Source organism: Podarcis tiliguerta, assembly GCF_965153285.1.
Source record: "Podarcis tiliguerta genome assembly, chromosome: 6".
In the NCBI taxonomy this organism is placed as follows: Eukaryota; Metazoa; Chordata; class Lepidosauria; order Squamata; family Lacertidae; genus Podarcis; species Podarcis tiliguerta.
The window spans coordinates 9634189-9649780 of record NC_139539.1 but is presented as its reverse complement, the minus strand read 5'-3'; the positions used below and the strand labels follow the sequence as shown (position 1 = coordinate 9649780).

At 49.7% G+C, this 15592-nt stretch overlaps 1 protein-coding gene and 1 long non-coding RNA gene across 3 annotated transcripts in view; one reads left to right on the top strand and one right to left on the bottom strand.

Annotated features, from left to right (window-relative positions):
• LOC310680771 overlaps positions 1–15592 on the bottom strand; it is a 506863-nt gene that overhangs the window by 121496 nt on the left and 369775 nt on the right. The gene's annotated exons all lie outside the window — the stretch shown is intronic.
• Positions 9331–15592, top strand: part of SLCO4A1 (solute carrier organic anion transporter family member 4A1) — a 58895-nt gene continuing 52633 nt past the window's right edge. The window contains exon 1 of one of the 2 annotated variants that reach the window (XM_083447367.1): positions 9331–9418. The gene's annotated coding sequence lies outside the window, so the exon portion shown is untranslated. Of the gene's footprint in view, positions 9419–10861; positions 10978–15592 lie in introns of those variants that run through there. The other variant, XM_083447365.1, reaches the window with a different exon arrangement.

Below are 15592 nucleotides of genomic sequence, written 5' to 3'. Positions count from 1 at the left end.
ACTGTGATACATCAAACATTAAAAGCTTCCCTAAACAGGGCTGCCTTCAGATGTCTTCTAAAAGTCTGGTAGTTGTTGTTCTCTTTGACATCTGGTGGGAGGGCGTTCCACAGGGAGGGCGCCACTACCGAGAAGGCCCTCTGCCTGGTTCCCTGTAACTTGGCTTCTCGCAGTGAGGGAACCGCCAGAAGGCCCTCGGTGCTGGACCTCAGTGTCCGGGTAGAGCGATGGGGGTGGAGACGCTCCTTCAGGTATACTGGACCGAGGCCGTTTAGGGCTTTAAAGGTCAGCACCAACACTTTGAATTGTGCTCGGAAACGTACTGGGAGCCAATGTAGGTCTTTCAAGACCGGTGTTATATGGTCTCGGCGGCTGCTCCCAGTCACCAGTCTGGCCGCTGCATTCTGGATTAGTTGTAGTTTCCGGGTCACCTTCAAAGGTAGCCCCACGTAGAGCGCATTGCAGTAGTCCAAGCGGGAGATAACCAGAGCATGCACCACTCTGGCAAGGCAGTCCGCGGGCAGATAGGGTCTCAGCCTACGTACCAGATGGAGCTGGTACACAGCTGCCCTGGACACGGATTTAACCTGTGCCTCCATGGACAGCTGTGAGTCCAAAATGACTCCCAGGCTGCGCACCTGGTCCTTCAGGGGCACAGTTACCCCATTCAGGACCAGGAAATCCTCCACACCTGCCCGCCTCCTGTCCCCCAGAAACAGTACTTCTGTCTTGTCAGGATTCAATCTCAATCTGTTTGCCGCCATCTAGTAAACATTAAAAGCTTCCCAAAACAGGGCTGCCTTCAGATGTCTTCTGTAAGGTATAAGCTTTCGTGTGCATGCACACTTCTTCAGATACACTGAAACAGAGGTCACCAGACCCTTATATATAAGGGTTTGTTCTTATATACCTAGACCAAAGTTAGTTGGTCCCTAAGGTGCTACTGGACAATTTTTTAATTTTCATGTTATGAATATGCATAAGCTACTTGAAGCATGGTCAACGCATACGTACATTTCATTGGTTACAGAAACACGCTCCTAGCTTCATTAAACAATTTCACAGCAATGGGGAACTTTAAGCAAAGTCGCAATGTTAACTTGGCCTGTTGTCCACATCAGCTAGCTGCGACCTTCCATTCTTAATTTACAACTGTCTTTGAGTTCCTTTGAAGTTCCCTTATATTCTTCTGAAGGTCAGATTATTCTCACTGCAACGCACCAAATGATGAGAACGTGAGGGGCCGAAAGATGGTTGTTATGCTAGCAAATCATAGAAAATACAGTTTCTATACCCAGGGTTTTTTTTAGGGGGCGGGGAGGAGAAATGAAAAACTGCAGTTTGAGCATCTAGGGGAGAAGGCAATTTATTTACCTTGCTCCTATTCAGATCAGCACCACCCAATTTTTCAAAATTTTATTTATGCTTTTCAGATTTATACATTTCATTAATTTTACAATCATTTTAACATTTCAAAACTTGACTTCCTTCCCCCTTTTTCTGCGTCTCCTTAAGTTTTAATATCTTCTGCATATCCATATTAACTTAACTTACCCATTTATTTATCTTCTTTAAATATATACTCTTATGAAACTGCAGGTTATTACAATAATCCCACCAATGTTCTTAACTGTCTTCAATTTATCTGTAAATATTCAATAAATCGGGACGCGGGTGGTGCTGTGGGTAAAAGCCTCAGCGCCTAGGGCTTGCCGATCAAAAGGTCGCGGTTCGAATCCCCGCGGCGGGGTGCGCTCCCGTTGCTCGGTCCCCGCGCCTGCCAACCTAGCAGTTCGAAAGCACCCCCAGGTGCAAGTAGATAAATAGGGACCGCTTACTGGCGGGAAGGTAAACGGCGTTTCCGTGTGCTGCGCTGGCTCGCCAGATGCAGCTTCGTCACGCTGGCCACGTGACCCGGAAGTGTCTCCGGACAGCGCTGGCCCCCGGCCTCTTAAGTGAGATGGGCGCACAACCCTAGAGTCTGTCAAGACTGGCCCGTACGGGCAGGGGTACCTTTACCTTTACCTTATTCAATAAACCATTTCCATTCTTTTATAAGTAGTTTGTTATCATGATTTCTTATTCTTCTGGTAAGTTTTGTCTTTCCTGCATATTCCATAAGTTTTTGTATCCATTCTTCCTTTGCTGGGACTTCTTCTTCCTTCTTTACATTTTTGGGCGAGTAACGTTCTTGCCGCTGTAGTAGCATAACATGAATAAGTTTCTATATAGTTTCAGTAGTTCTGTCCCTACAATTCCCAAAAGAAAAGCTTCTGGCTTTTCTTACAAATGTTATTTTAAACATCCTTTTCAATTCATTATATATCATTTCCCAGTAAGCTTTAACCTTACTACAAGACCACCACATATGATAAAAAGATCCTTCTTTCTCTTTACGTTTCCAAAACTTGTTTGATTTAGATTTATACATTTTTGCCAATTTACTCAGTGTTATTTACCATCAATATACCATTTCCATATAATTTTCTCTTAGACCATAACATGCTGTAAATTTTATACCCATATTCCACAATCGTTCCCATGCTTCCGTGTCTACATATCTATTGCCTGATGTATCATTGAGGATTTTACTTGCTCATCCTCTGTCTCCTATTCCAATAATATTTTATACAATTTAGATAGCACTTTTACATTGCATTCCAACAGGTCTCTCTCTAGTTTGTTCCCCATGGGAACACCATCCAACCGTCTTAGGGACGCCACTTCACAACTGTGTAGAGTTTACTCCTTAGCCTTTTCTTCTCCCAAAGATATCTTGCAGGGCAGAAGAAGATTAGGGTCAGAGTTTTCCTTCTCCCAGATGGGCTACCTTCCCAAATTGGCAAGCCTCATCTGCCCCTCACTTTCCTCTACAGCACATGCCAAAACCACCATCCTGACCATTAGCAGGGATGGAGGAAGGGGGTGCCGTGGGTGCGGGCTGCCCCAGGTGTCACCAGTGAGGGGAGTGACAAAATGCCAGGTGGCACTCACCGCAGGGCCTGCAGCGCACCTGAGCCATGCGTCTATCCTGAGAGAGACGCAGTGGCTTGGGTGCCCACAGGCTCTGCACTGCCCAAACGGTCCACCCACTGCCTCCCCATGCCAGCTGTAGGGCGGCTGAGTGGGAGGAGGCACGCAGACTCCGGAGGTCCCGCGGTGTGCCCCGCCCCTATGGGCAGCTCGCCCTGCCCCTGGGCGTGCTGTTAGGTTTCTGTTATGCCACTGTGCAGTTCTTGGAGTCACAAGACTCTGTTGACATTCCAGACTGTTGGAAGTCTCATGGGAGACGGATGTTGAAGTTACTGGTTTCCTGTTTCCTTGTTCTGTTGTTTTCTGTCTCTCACAGAGAGCAGGCGCATATTCCTGCAACATGCTCTATGTGCGGCTACCTTTGAGGGTGACCCGGAAACTGCAATTAATCCAGAATGCGGCAGCTAGACTGGTGACTGGGAGTGGCCGCCGGGACCACATAACACTGGTCCTGAGAGATCTGCATTGGCTCCCAGTACATTTCCGAGCACAATTCAAAGTGTTGGTGCTGACCTTTAAAGCCCTAAACAGCCTCAGTCCTGTATACCTGAAGGAGCGTCTCCACCCTCATTGTTCAGCCTGAGATCACTGAGATCCAGTGCCGAGGGCCTTCTGGCGGTTCCCTCATTGCGGGAAGTGAGGTTACAGGGAACCAGACAGAGGGCCTTCTCGGTAGTGGCGCCCACCCTGTGGAACACCCTCCCTTCAGATGTGAAGGAAATAAGCAGCTATCCTATCTTTAAAAGACATCTGAAGGCAGCCCTATACAGGGAAGTTTTTAATGTTTAATGCTGTACTGTTTTTAACATTTGATTGGGAGCCGCCCAGAGTGGCTGGGGTAACTCAGCCAGATGGGTGGGGTATAAATAAATTATTATTATTATTATTATTATTATTATTATTATTATTATTATTTTCTCTCTTGCGTAGTTAGAAATAAAGTAGCAATGTAGCACGTATTTCTGGCTACTGCTGTCTGAGTATTCTGCACAATGGAGAACGTGCCTGAAGTCTCATTCAAAGGCTTAGGCCGTTAATCACCGTCAGAGGAGAGCCTGGATGGGGTTCCGAAGATACGGCCAGAGAAGAGGAAGAAGAAGAAGAAGAAGAAGAAGAAGAAGAAGAAGAAGAAGAAGAAGAAGAAGAAGAAGAAGAAGAAGAAGAGTTTGGATTTGATATCCCGCCTTTCACTCCCCTTCAGGAGTCTCAAAGCGGCTAACATTCTCCTTTCCCTTCCTCCCCCACAACAAACACTCTGCGAGGTGAGTGGGGCTGAGAGACTTCAGAGAAGTGTGACTGGCCCGAGGTCACCCAGCAGCTGCATATGGAGGAGCGGAGACGCGAACCCGGTTCCCCAGATTACAAGACTACCGCTCTTAACCACTACACCGCACTGGCTCAGCTTGGTCGTATGGAGGATTTGAAACGCACCGCCCCAAGGTGCCCAAGCGGCTTCCTCTGCCGCTGACCATTGGACCCACTATTGCTCTTGTCCACTCCCTCCTCCAGAGCCTGCCTTCGCACACAGGAATCTGCAGCTGTCCAGTACGGGGATCAAACCTGCATCTGACCATGGTGTTACCAGAACCATGCTCTAACCAACTTATACAGTCCTAGCACTTTTTGGAATGCTCCCCTTTGTGGAAGAATGCCCTCTGCAAGTAGAAAATGATTACAGCAAGGAGTGGGGTGTGCTCCAGCCTTCCCCCTCCCCCTGCTCTGCTTTTCTTCTTGTAAGGAGCTTTTTCCAGGGTGGGGAGCATCAAACTGTTCCCACCTGCAGTCTAAAATCCACAAGTTAAATGCACTGGACACTGCCCCCTGTTCAATATAGCTATCCTAGACCTGTCTCTATGGAGCTGGTGGATAGCTGTAAGTGGAAACTGTCAGGGCTGGTGAAAAACAGGCGCCATCCTGGCTCCCAGGCCTGACTACAGCAACTTCAGTGCACGGGCAGAAAAAATAGCAGAGTACCAGGATGCCTGAAGTGCTACTCTTGTGTTGCTGAGTCCAAAGAAACACACGCAGGCGACAGAATTCATCAGTAAAAGTTTGCAGAGGTTTGAAAAGCGTAAAATGGTTCCAAAGTCCAGGAATCTTGCAGGGTCCCCAGCAAAGCTTGAAACACAGCTGAAAAGACCTCATCCAGTGCCATAAGCAGAAACACAAATAGGCTGTAGAAAAGAAAGGGAGTGAGAATACAGAGCAGCTCAGAGCAGGATATTTATCTCCTACACAGAGCAGGGGTTTTTGACCTTGAGTCTCACATGACTAAAACAACAGCTGCAGGTCTGTCGATCGAGACAGTTCCAGTAGGTTTGAGAATGTTCTGCCCCCAAACACATCCCAAAGACTAGAATTCCCAGTAAGTCCCACTATATCCAGTGGAGGCTGGTACTTTGCGGTGAGACTCTGTACCACTCCACCTTTGCCCAGCCCTCACCTGCCTGCCTTCTTCCTTGCAACCAGCACAGAGGATGACCCTGGCTGTGAGCTTCCTCCTCCTCCTTAGTCTCAGTGTTTCCCCTTGCAGAATTCAGCAGGGAGGCAGATGGGGACAGAAATGGAATTAATTGGCTCTGCCTATCCTTGGCTCCGGCTCCCTCTAGGACTACACAGCCTCCCTGTCTTTTGCCCCACCAGTCCCAATGGGCACCAATCAACGCTGTCCAGCTCTAGCTGTGCACAACAGTGAGTATATCAGAGCTTCTCAGGGCCACAGCAGATTTGAAGTAGACGATCAGCTATTAGGCTGCCCTGTGTGTGTGTTTTAACTAATTAGACAAATCACAAAGGGGCTGCTTCAGAGGCGGGGCTCCAGGAGACGGGTGTTCAGCTGCCAGGCTAGACATGAGCTTTAAGCTAACCTTTGCATCTAGCATGCAGGGTTTTTTTAAATTAAAATTATAAATGAAGTGGGGTGGGGTGCTTGCAGGCATGGAGGGTGGAATTTAACCCTTTCCTTCCTTGCTTTGATCCTGTGAAATATTCCTCTCTTGCAGTTGGTGTTTGCGGAGAAAGGGCTCCCACAATGGGGAATTTCCTCCTCATGCAAATCATAGAATCATAGAATCATAGAGTTGGAAGAGACCACAAGGGCCATCGAGTCCAACCCCCTGCCAAGCAGGAAACACCATCAGAGCACTCCTGACATATGGTTGTCAAGCCTCTGCTTAAAGACCTCCAAAGAAGGAGACTCCACCACACACTCCTTGGCAGCAAATTCCACTGTCGAACAGCTCTTACTGTCAGGAAGTTCTTCCTAATGTTTAGGTGGAATCTTCTTTCTTGTAGTTTGGATCCATTGCTCCGTGTCCGCTTCTCTGGAGCAGCAGAAAACAACCTTTCTCCCTCCTCTATGTGACATCCTTTTATATATTTGAACATGGCTATCATATCACCCCTTAACCTCCTCTTCTCCAGGCTAAACATGCCCAGCTCCCTTAGCTGTTCCTCATAAGGCATCGTTTCCAGGCCTTTGACCATTTTGGTTGCCCTCCTCTGGACACGTTCCAGTTTGTCAGTGTCCTTCTTGAACTGTGGTGCCCAGAACTGGCACTCCAAATATTTCACTCCAGGTTACAGTTTTCCCCCTCAGGACCACAGCAAGGGACAAAAGGGTTAAACTCCATGCTGCTCCATGATCTCGTTAAATTTCACCCCCACCTCAAGCAAATGCGATTTGCTTTTTTTTAAAAAAAAGCCAAACTTTGTGCATTAAATGCAAAGGCATATTTAACATCAGTCTAATTGAGCTCTGAGTGTTTCCTGTCTTATGCATTCCCTGCTGCAAATTGCAATCTATCTTACACACACACACACAAACATACACAGGACTCTAGCAGCTGTGTGTATTGAGGCAGGGGTGGAGCTACAGATGCTCTCACAGATTTTCCACCTCATCTCCAGTTTTGTCCTAAGAGGACCTCAGCTATGAACTGCAAAGCCCCCAAGTGACACATCCCACTTGCGTCACCAGGTGTCACTAAACTCACCAGGTGTCACTGAACAATGCACTATTCCCTCTGCCTCATTTGCAACAGAAATATGATGCCTCGCAATTTTAAGGGCTACCGCCATAAACCGAGATACTGTAAGGTGTGTGAAGTGCCTGAACACTGAATGAATGAATGAATGAATGAATGAATGAATGAATGTTTATTATTACGGCCAAACAGCCAGCACAGGTCTGAACATTTAAACATTTGAGATCACTACTAGGTATAGCTTCATTTATTTACTTTTTATTTTTTTAAATCGCTTAGTTTGCTCAGACTCAGGTTCCCTGAAATGGCAGCCATGCAGATGCTTCTGGTAAGCAAAGCAGAAAGGTGACAGCTTCTATCTCCTTGTCCCCATTTTCCCGCCATTCATACAAAGGTGAACTGGTCCTGAACATGGAAGTTTCATTTAGTTGTCATGGCAAATGCTTGTCCATTTGCTGAATTATTCCCGCAAGCAAAAATGAAAAGAGGAAGGGCTGTGGCTCTGTGGGGTGGAGCAAGATGTCCTGGGTTCAATCCTCAGTTTCTTCACATAGGACTGGAGAGAGACCACTACCCAAATCCCCAGAGAATCCATCCCTCACCATTGGGCATGCTATCTGAGGGTGATGGGAATTGGAGTCTAACACCAGATGGAAGGTCATCCCTGCTTTCTACCACGTTTCAGTGCAGACCTCTTATTTTAGCTCCAGATTGATGCTGCTCTCCTCTTCCTTACTCTCTTTTGAAAAAATACCATCTTAACTTGCATCCAGTGTCACATTCTATGGTATGAATTATATGTTAAGAACATTCGCTGAGCTGGATCAGCCCCACCTAGCCAGGATTCCTGTTTCCAACGACGGACAGTCAGATAGATCTGGGAAACCCATAAGCAGAGCTAGAAAGCAAAAGCTCCCTGCCCCACACTGTTGTCCAGTTGTCCAGTTGCCCACTGCCCTGGAAAATGGAGGTGTTGGACTAAATGACCCTTGAGGTCCCTTCTAACTCTACAATTCTATTTTTTCTACAGCCACTTCTTAGCTGTTCCTGCATTTATTCTGGCTCCCTTTCAAAGTCATCTCTGGCAATAGCCTGGTTAGAGATGTGGGTCAACCCCACACTGGCTGTAAAGAACCAAACAGACTCATCATGCACATCTGGGCTGGATATCAAATGCTAGGTACCTTACAATGGGCCCAGCACACTCAGTGTAATTGATGCAGGATACCAGCACTGGTGACAGCAGTCACGAAATTAAACGACGCCTGCTTCTTGGGAGAAAAGCAACGACAAACCTAGACAGCATCTTAAAAAGCAGAGACATCACCTTGCTGACAAAGGTCCGTAGTTAAAGCCATGGTTTTCCCAGTAGTGATGTATAGAAGTGAGAGCTGGACCGTAAAGAAGGCTGATCTCTGAAGAATTGATGCTTTTGAATGATGGTGCTGGAGGAGACTCTTGAGAGTCCCATGGACTGCAAGAAGATCAAACCTATCCATTCTGAAGGAAATCAGCCCTGAGTGCTCACTGGAAGGACAGATCGTGAAGCTGAGGCTCCAATACTTTGGCCACCTCATGAGAAGAGAAGACTCCCTGGAAAAGACCCTGATGTTGGGAAAGATGGAGGGCACAAGGAGAAGGGGAACACAGAGGACGAGATGGTTGGACAGTGTTCTCGAAGCTACCAGCATGAGTTTGACCAAACTGCGGGAGGCAGTGGAAGACAGGAGTGCCTGGCGTGCTCTGGTCCATGGGGTCACGATGAGTCGGACACGACTAAACGACTAAACAACAACACCAGCACCAAATCTTGCTGCAGGGTGTTCCACAAGTTAATTTTGTCCATGCCCTGAATCTACTGTCCATGGATGGGGCTTAAACATTATTGCAGGAAATGTCACCAGTTAATTTTGCGCCTTCTCTGAATCTACTGCCCATGCATTACTCCCCTGCCACGTTAATCTTGTTGCAGGGAGTTCCACAAGTTCATGTTGTGCCTGAATCTGCTCCCTGCGCGTGGCTTGTTTCCCACCTTCCTTCACCTCGTCTTGGCTCTGCCCTGATTCCTCCCCTCCTCGCCTCGCCTCTGTAAGCCCTTCCTCCCCCGGCGCGCTTATTATTATCTGCAGCCACACACGTACTCTAGGAGCTGTCACTTTCGGTTCAAAGGTACGTGCCGGCTTCTTCGCCATTGGCTCGGCTAAGATAAGGCCACCACCTCAGAGGCGCCTGGGTTGGCTTGGTGAAGCATCAGTCATGCCAGGTGGGTGGGATTAAAGAGGGATTGAATGGAAGGGAGGGGAGAAAGAGAGAGATGAAGAACTGATTAAGGAAGAGAGAGGAGCAGCATCTCCGGGGTCCCCACCCCGCCAAAAAACACACACACCAAATCCGACCAGGTAGACGGGATGAGGGATGGGGAACGCAACGGGTGGTCTTGAGAAATTCGGACGGCAATTTGCGATGCTGTATATGTAATATTGTTAGTAGTGGGCTTAGAAGAAGAAAAAATGCATGCTGGCCAGCCTGTTTTCCTGCTAGACTCCAAGAAGGATCAGAGGTGTGATCCTGATCCCTATAAACACGCGCGCACCCTGTGGACTCTGCGTTTAACAAATGTCCAGTCCGAGAGGGGCAAATACGGTCGGATGAGGAGCCGTTGTTGTGAGTCAGAGGGAAGGCAGGCAGGGAAGGGTGGTTGAAAGAGAGAGGGAGGAAAGCGTGCGTGTTTCCGATGATCGGGACCAAATCCACACGTGAGAAGTGGAATCCCCCCACCCAGGGGGAAAAAGAGACCATGAATGAATGTCTATATGGACTGGGGAGAGAATGCCTGAGAACCTCGCCAGTTTTTCCTTTGTCACGTCGTACTGTGGGCATCAGCTACTGTCTCCTGATGGGGGAATTTGGGTTGTGTCTGGGGTGGGGAGAGGACAGATCCGTGGGGTGGGGATCTGGCGCGCGCGTCCGCCGCCGCACATCTGCCCAGCCCAACCAAGAAGCCCTGGATATATGATTCAGCATCAGCCGAGGAGTTGCTGTGGGCTGGCGAGGGGGCTGAGATGTCTGGTGAATAGGGGAATGAACAGGGGAAGCGACGGGGGTTTCCTCGCAAACCCAGCGATCTCCTCGGTCTTTCTTTGTGCGGCGGAACATTTCTGGCGAGGGCGAGGCGGATCAGGTGGCTGAGTTATTTTGGAACCCGGTTTGCTTGAATGGAGCTGCGACGCTTGCATTCTTCAGTGCCTTAAAAAATAATAATCAAAAATCTACCTTTTGACTCCCTTTTCTCGAGGTATGAGGGCTGGTTCTGGCGCCTCAGGGAGATGCGCTCTGCACATGTTCAGAAACGCTGCCTTTACACCTTCCAATGCGCGCGAGGGGGGGGAGAATCGCCTTTGGAGTTTAAACCCCCGAGGAATTACTTTGGTGGGGGGCTCCCTGACTGTGAAAGAGGGAAAGGGGCGAGATGGGCTACCACGTATAAAATTTTAGAATTGTAGAGTTGGAAGGAACCCCGAGGATCATCTAGTCCAACCCAATGCAGGAATCTTTCGGGCTCGAGTGGGGCTCGGACCCACAACGCTGAGATTAAGAGTCTCATGCTTTATCGACTGAGCTATCCCAGAGTGAGGGGCTGTGTTTGGAAAGACGGGGCTGCAAAAACAATCAAGATTTTTTCTTGTTTTTTTTTAAAAAAATCAGAACTACAGAATGTTCTGAATGGGTTTTGATAGGGAGGGTCAGAGCAATCGCGGTGGTCCTCAATCTCTTTCGAAACTGGCAAGGAAATGGAGAAGGGTCAGCCCTCAATGGCGATTAGGCAGTAGTCTAGACGTGCGTCAAAAGGGGCGCCCTCTAATAAACATTGGAAGCTGCCTTATACCGCGTTAGACCGTTGGCCCATCTTAGCTCAGTATCGTCTACACGGACTGGCAGCTGTTCTCCAGCGTCTCAGGTAGGCGTCTCACCAAACCAGGGGTACCAACTTGGATAAAATATTGGGGGGGAGTCAGTGGCGTAGCGTGGGGGGTGCAGGGGGGGCCGGCGGCACCTGGCGCAACATCTGGGGGTTAGGGGGCGCAAATCCACGGGTTAGGGGGCGCAAATTACTTGCCTTGCCCCGGGTGCTGACAACCCACGCTACGCCACTGGGGGGAGTAAGCCGCGCCCGCATAATCGACCATATGACGCGGTGCATGAATAGCAGTGCTCATGAATTTTGGACGGGCCCGGCCCCCTCAAATATTTTAGGGGGGGAGACCCCTTGGCCCCTAGGAGTACAGCGGTACCTCGGGTTACAGCCGCTTCAGGTTACAGACTCCGCTAACCCAGAAATATTGCTTCAGGTTAAGAACTTTGCTTCAGGATGAGAACGGAAATTGTGCTCCGGTGGCGCGGCAGCAGCAGGAGGCCCCATTAGCTAAAGTGGTGCTTCAGGTTAAGAACAGTTCCAGGTTAAGTACGGACCTACGGAACGAATTAAGTACTTAAGCTGAGGTACCACTGTATATTGAACGTGGGACTTGCAAGGCAGTCTCTCTCTCTCTGCCCCTGGGATAAGGCTGCGCTCCGGCAGGGACGGAGAGGCTGGGTCTCCCCCGTGTTCTGACAATCCGGATTCACTGCGGCTGCCAGCCCACGTGGGAGCGTGGGAAGCGACGCGCAGCAGCAGCAGCACCCCCAATCCCCCACGGGGTGGTGGTGGGGTCCCTGCCTTGCCTTCCTGCCTTTGAGGAGCTGCCGGGGGGAAACGCTTGGCGATGCGGGAGAGAAAGAGAGAGGGATGTGGCTGGAGGGAGGGGTTCTCGAGGGCGGGGGCAGGTTAGGCGCTTAATTGAATTGCGGCGACTCGGAGGAGGGAGGGGCGCGGGGGAGGCGCGCTCGCGGGTCTCTAGCGTCTGCCGCCCGGGGTTATGTTCGGTCATCCACCTGTGCGCTCCGCTTCTGCGGCTGCTCGCCGACACGCACAGGAAGCCGCGGGCTGCTGCTTCCCCCGCTCCGCTGGTTTGGAGAAACCGGGTAGCCGACTCTCCTCGGCCACCGATCGGCCTTGTGGAGCGACGTGGTGCTGCATATTGCAATGAAATGAAGCCCCCCGCCCGCCCCGTTTGTGGGACGTGGAGAGCCCCAGGGTGGTTGCGCTGGAGAAGTCGTGGGAACTGCAACTGGCAGCCGGAGGGCACGTTCACACGACCCTTGTGAAGCATTTGAGGGCACCGGGCTCGTACACACACACACACCGCATGTGCGTGGGTGTGGGTGTGGGACCGGCCTTAAGTGGTTGCCTAAGCCCACTGATAGGCAACTGGCAGCCTTGGAGCTAAATGCAGCCCGCAGCTGATTGATTAGTTCTTGGCCCCATTGCTCACCCTTGTGTCTTCCGGTAGATAGAGCTATGCACCCTTTTGGTCCTAGTCGGTGTCTTCAGATGATTCACAAGGGAGAAAAAAGACTTGGGAACACGCAACATTGTCTTGACCACAGGCAACACCCTATTTGGGGAACTGTAATATTTGAAATGGTTTTAGAGTTGTATTTCAAATTGTTGTCACCCACCCTTACGATGAAGGGCAGGTAATATGTTGAAATTGTCATCGCCGTCAGCTGGGGCCTCTAAAACTAGTAGGATCCTGATTCTTTGGGAACTGGCTCTTGTGCAGCTGGGGAAGTGTTTGGATGTGCAGGGATGCAATGAACATAGACTGAACTATGAAGAAGTAAACTCTGGCATCATGCCTTCTTGGAGGCCAGCTTTGCAAACTGCAGCTGGAAGGTTGCATATTTCATGGCTGCCTCGCTCTGAAATGCGAAATGCAAAAGGGGCTGCCAACTTTTTTTCCTGGCAAGGCTCCTGTGTCTTTAAATGCAAGTAATAATAATAATAGGGACGCAAGTAATAATAATAATAGCCAATAGGGACGCGGGTGGCGCTGTGGGTAAAACCTCAGCGCCTAGACTTGCTGATCGTCAGGTCGGTGGTTCGAATCCCCGCGGCGGGGTGCGCTCCCGTTGCTCAGTCCCAGCGCCTGCCAACCTAGCAGTTCAAAAGCACCCCCGGGTGCAAGTAGATAAATAGGGACCGCTTACTAGCGGGAAGGTAAATGGCGTTCCGTGTGTGGCTCTGGCTTGCCAGAGCAGTGATGTCATGCTGGCCACGTGACCCGGAAGTGTCTGCGGACAGCGCTGGCCCCCGGCCTCTTAAGTGAGATGGGCGCACAACCCTAGAGTCTGGCAAGATTGGCCCGTACGGGCAGGGGTACCTTTACCTTTAATAATAATAATAATATTTCTGCAGCATGTGAAGATTTCCCACACAACAAAAGTTTCATATGCCCTATTTCCCACTGCGCTTCAGCTGTGAAAGGCTCAGGAGCCTTGCCAGACAAAATAGTTGGCTAGCTCTGAAACTTCGCTTGCAGCTGGGCGACAACTAATGGAAAGCTCTTCTGCAAATTCAGCCATGCACAAGCCCAATTAAATCAATGTGGTTAAGTGCACCTAGCAGTAGCACAGGGTTGGGTTATTCCCGACCTCGCTTGAGGGGGAGGCTTTCGTGAGATAAGTTGAACAAACAACCTAATCGCAGAGGCACTTGAGGTTTCTCATGCTCTTGTGCATCACTAGTACTCATGGCTAATTGTCTGTGGGTAGGTGGGAGCTGGAGGTGACTCATGAAAGGTCTCTATTTCATTCAGATTGAAAGTGCAGAACCTTGAGTGAGGTCACTTGGTTGGTTGGGGGGAAACTGAATCACATGTGGGGAAATTCAGCTCAGACAATAGCGAGTGGAGCATGAAGAGATGGACAAACCATTCGTAGCAGGTTTGGAAGGAGAATCATATATCATTTTAGAGCTGGAAGGGACCATGAGGGTCATCTAGTCCAGCCCCCTGTTTTGCAGGAATCTTTTGCCCAGCGTGAGGCTAAACCCCTGAGATTAAGAGTCTCACGCTTTACTGACTGAGATATTCCGCCTCTTCACTGGCCTGCACTAGGCAGGGAGAAGACTGGTCGGTGAGTGGGTTTTCAATCTTTTTATTTTTCAGTCTTTTTATTTTTTTATACTAATGAGAGGGAAGAAATGCCAGCTCTGAGGCTGGTATACCTTCTGGTCTTTCTGAGGACACGTCGGGGGAAGTGAGTGGAGCTTTGAATCTAGTGCAGGGGTAGGCAACCTAAGGCCCAGGGGCCAGATGTGGCCCAATCAGACGGTCTGGGAACCAGCGTGTTTTTACATGAGTAGAATGTGCCCTTTTATTTAAAATGCATCTCTGGGTTATTTGTGGGGCATAGGAATTCGTTCATTTTCCCCCCTTCAAAATATAGTCCGGCCCACCACATGGCCTGAGGGACGGTGGACCGGCCCACAGCTGAAAAAGGTTGCTGACCCCTGATCTAGTGGATCCAAGGGCTTTCCCCACAACAGACCCAATCCATGGAACACTGGCAGCAGTGCTGCACCCGTGGCAGAGCCTGTGGCTGTGGACCTCACTCTGTGCTCTCAGCAGGGGAGATCCACGCCATGCAATGGCCATGTAGCTGCCCTCTCCAGGAGTTTGGGATTACTCACATAATCATGGTGCATGAGAGGCAATAGTCATGAGGCTAATGGATGCAGTAAAAAAACACTCTTTGTAATTTGCAGCAGCAAAATGAGAGGTTCCCAGAAACCATACTCTGAAGGAGTGGTTTTCAACCAATGTGCTGTGGCACCCTAGGTGCCAAGGGCAACATTGGCCTCTGTCCCTCTTTCCTTCTGATTCCCTCTCACGTTTCTGCCTCCCAAAGGCTTGCACAGCTGTTTGTTGCAGCAGTCCTGGCTATTAGCTCTGCAGGCGAAGGGTGCCTCTGGGAGGCAACTCTCCTTGGGGTGGGGGTGGGGAGCAGCTTAGAGACCCGGGATGGCAGTAGCAGCTGCCCGGAGGACTCCCAAGGAGAGGGGAAAGGAGAGGAGGCTGAGGGAACACTCCACAAGGGAAGGTGCTTTGAAAAGGGGTAAGGGGCTGCTAGCTCAGCAGGCAAGGGGTGACATAACTGGGCTCCTAAGCCCCACAGGGGTGCAGCAGAAAGATTGTAGCCGGTTAAGGGAGCTATGGTCTCAAAAAGTTTGAAAACCTCTGGGTACTTACATGAAACTATTAATAAAACACAAAGCACTTACATCTGGTATCAGCAAGGTTATAGCAACCTGTGCCATTAAAAGAAACCTTCAGGTTCTCAATCTATTTAGTTCTATATTTCAGCAGCGTAGCGTGGGGGGTGCAGGGGGGGCCGGCCGCACTGGGCGCAACATCTGGGGGTTAGGGTTAGGGGGTGCAAATCCACGGGTTAGGGGGCGCAAATTACTTGCCTTGCCCCGGGTGCTGACAACCCACGCTACGCCACTGCTATATTTGATTTTTTTTAATTAATTGATTAATTAACTAATATTTCGCCTTTTCCCCATTATGGAAGTCAAGACGGAATTGCAGGGGGTTGGACTACATGGCCCTTCAAACTCTACAATTCTATGATCCTGTGATTCATGCAGGTTCCCAGGAGGTCTCCTGCCCCGTGGGCAAATCCAGCGG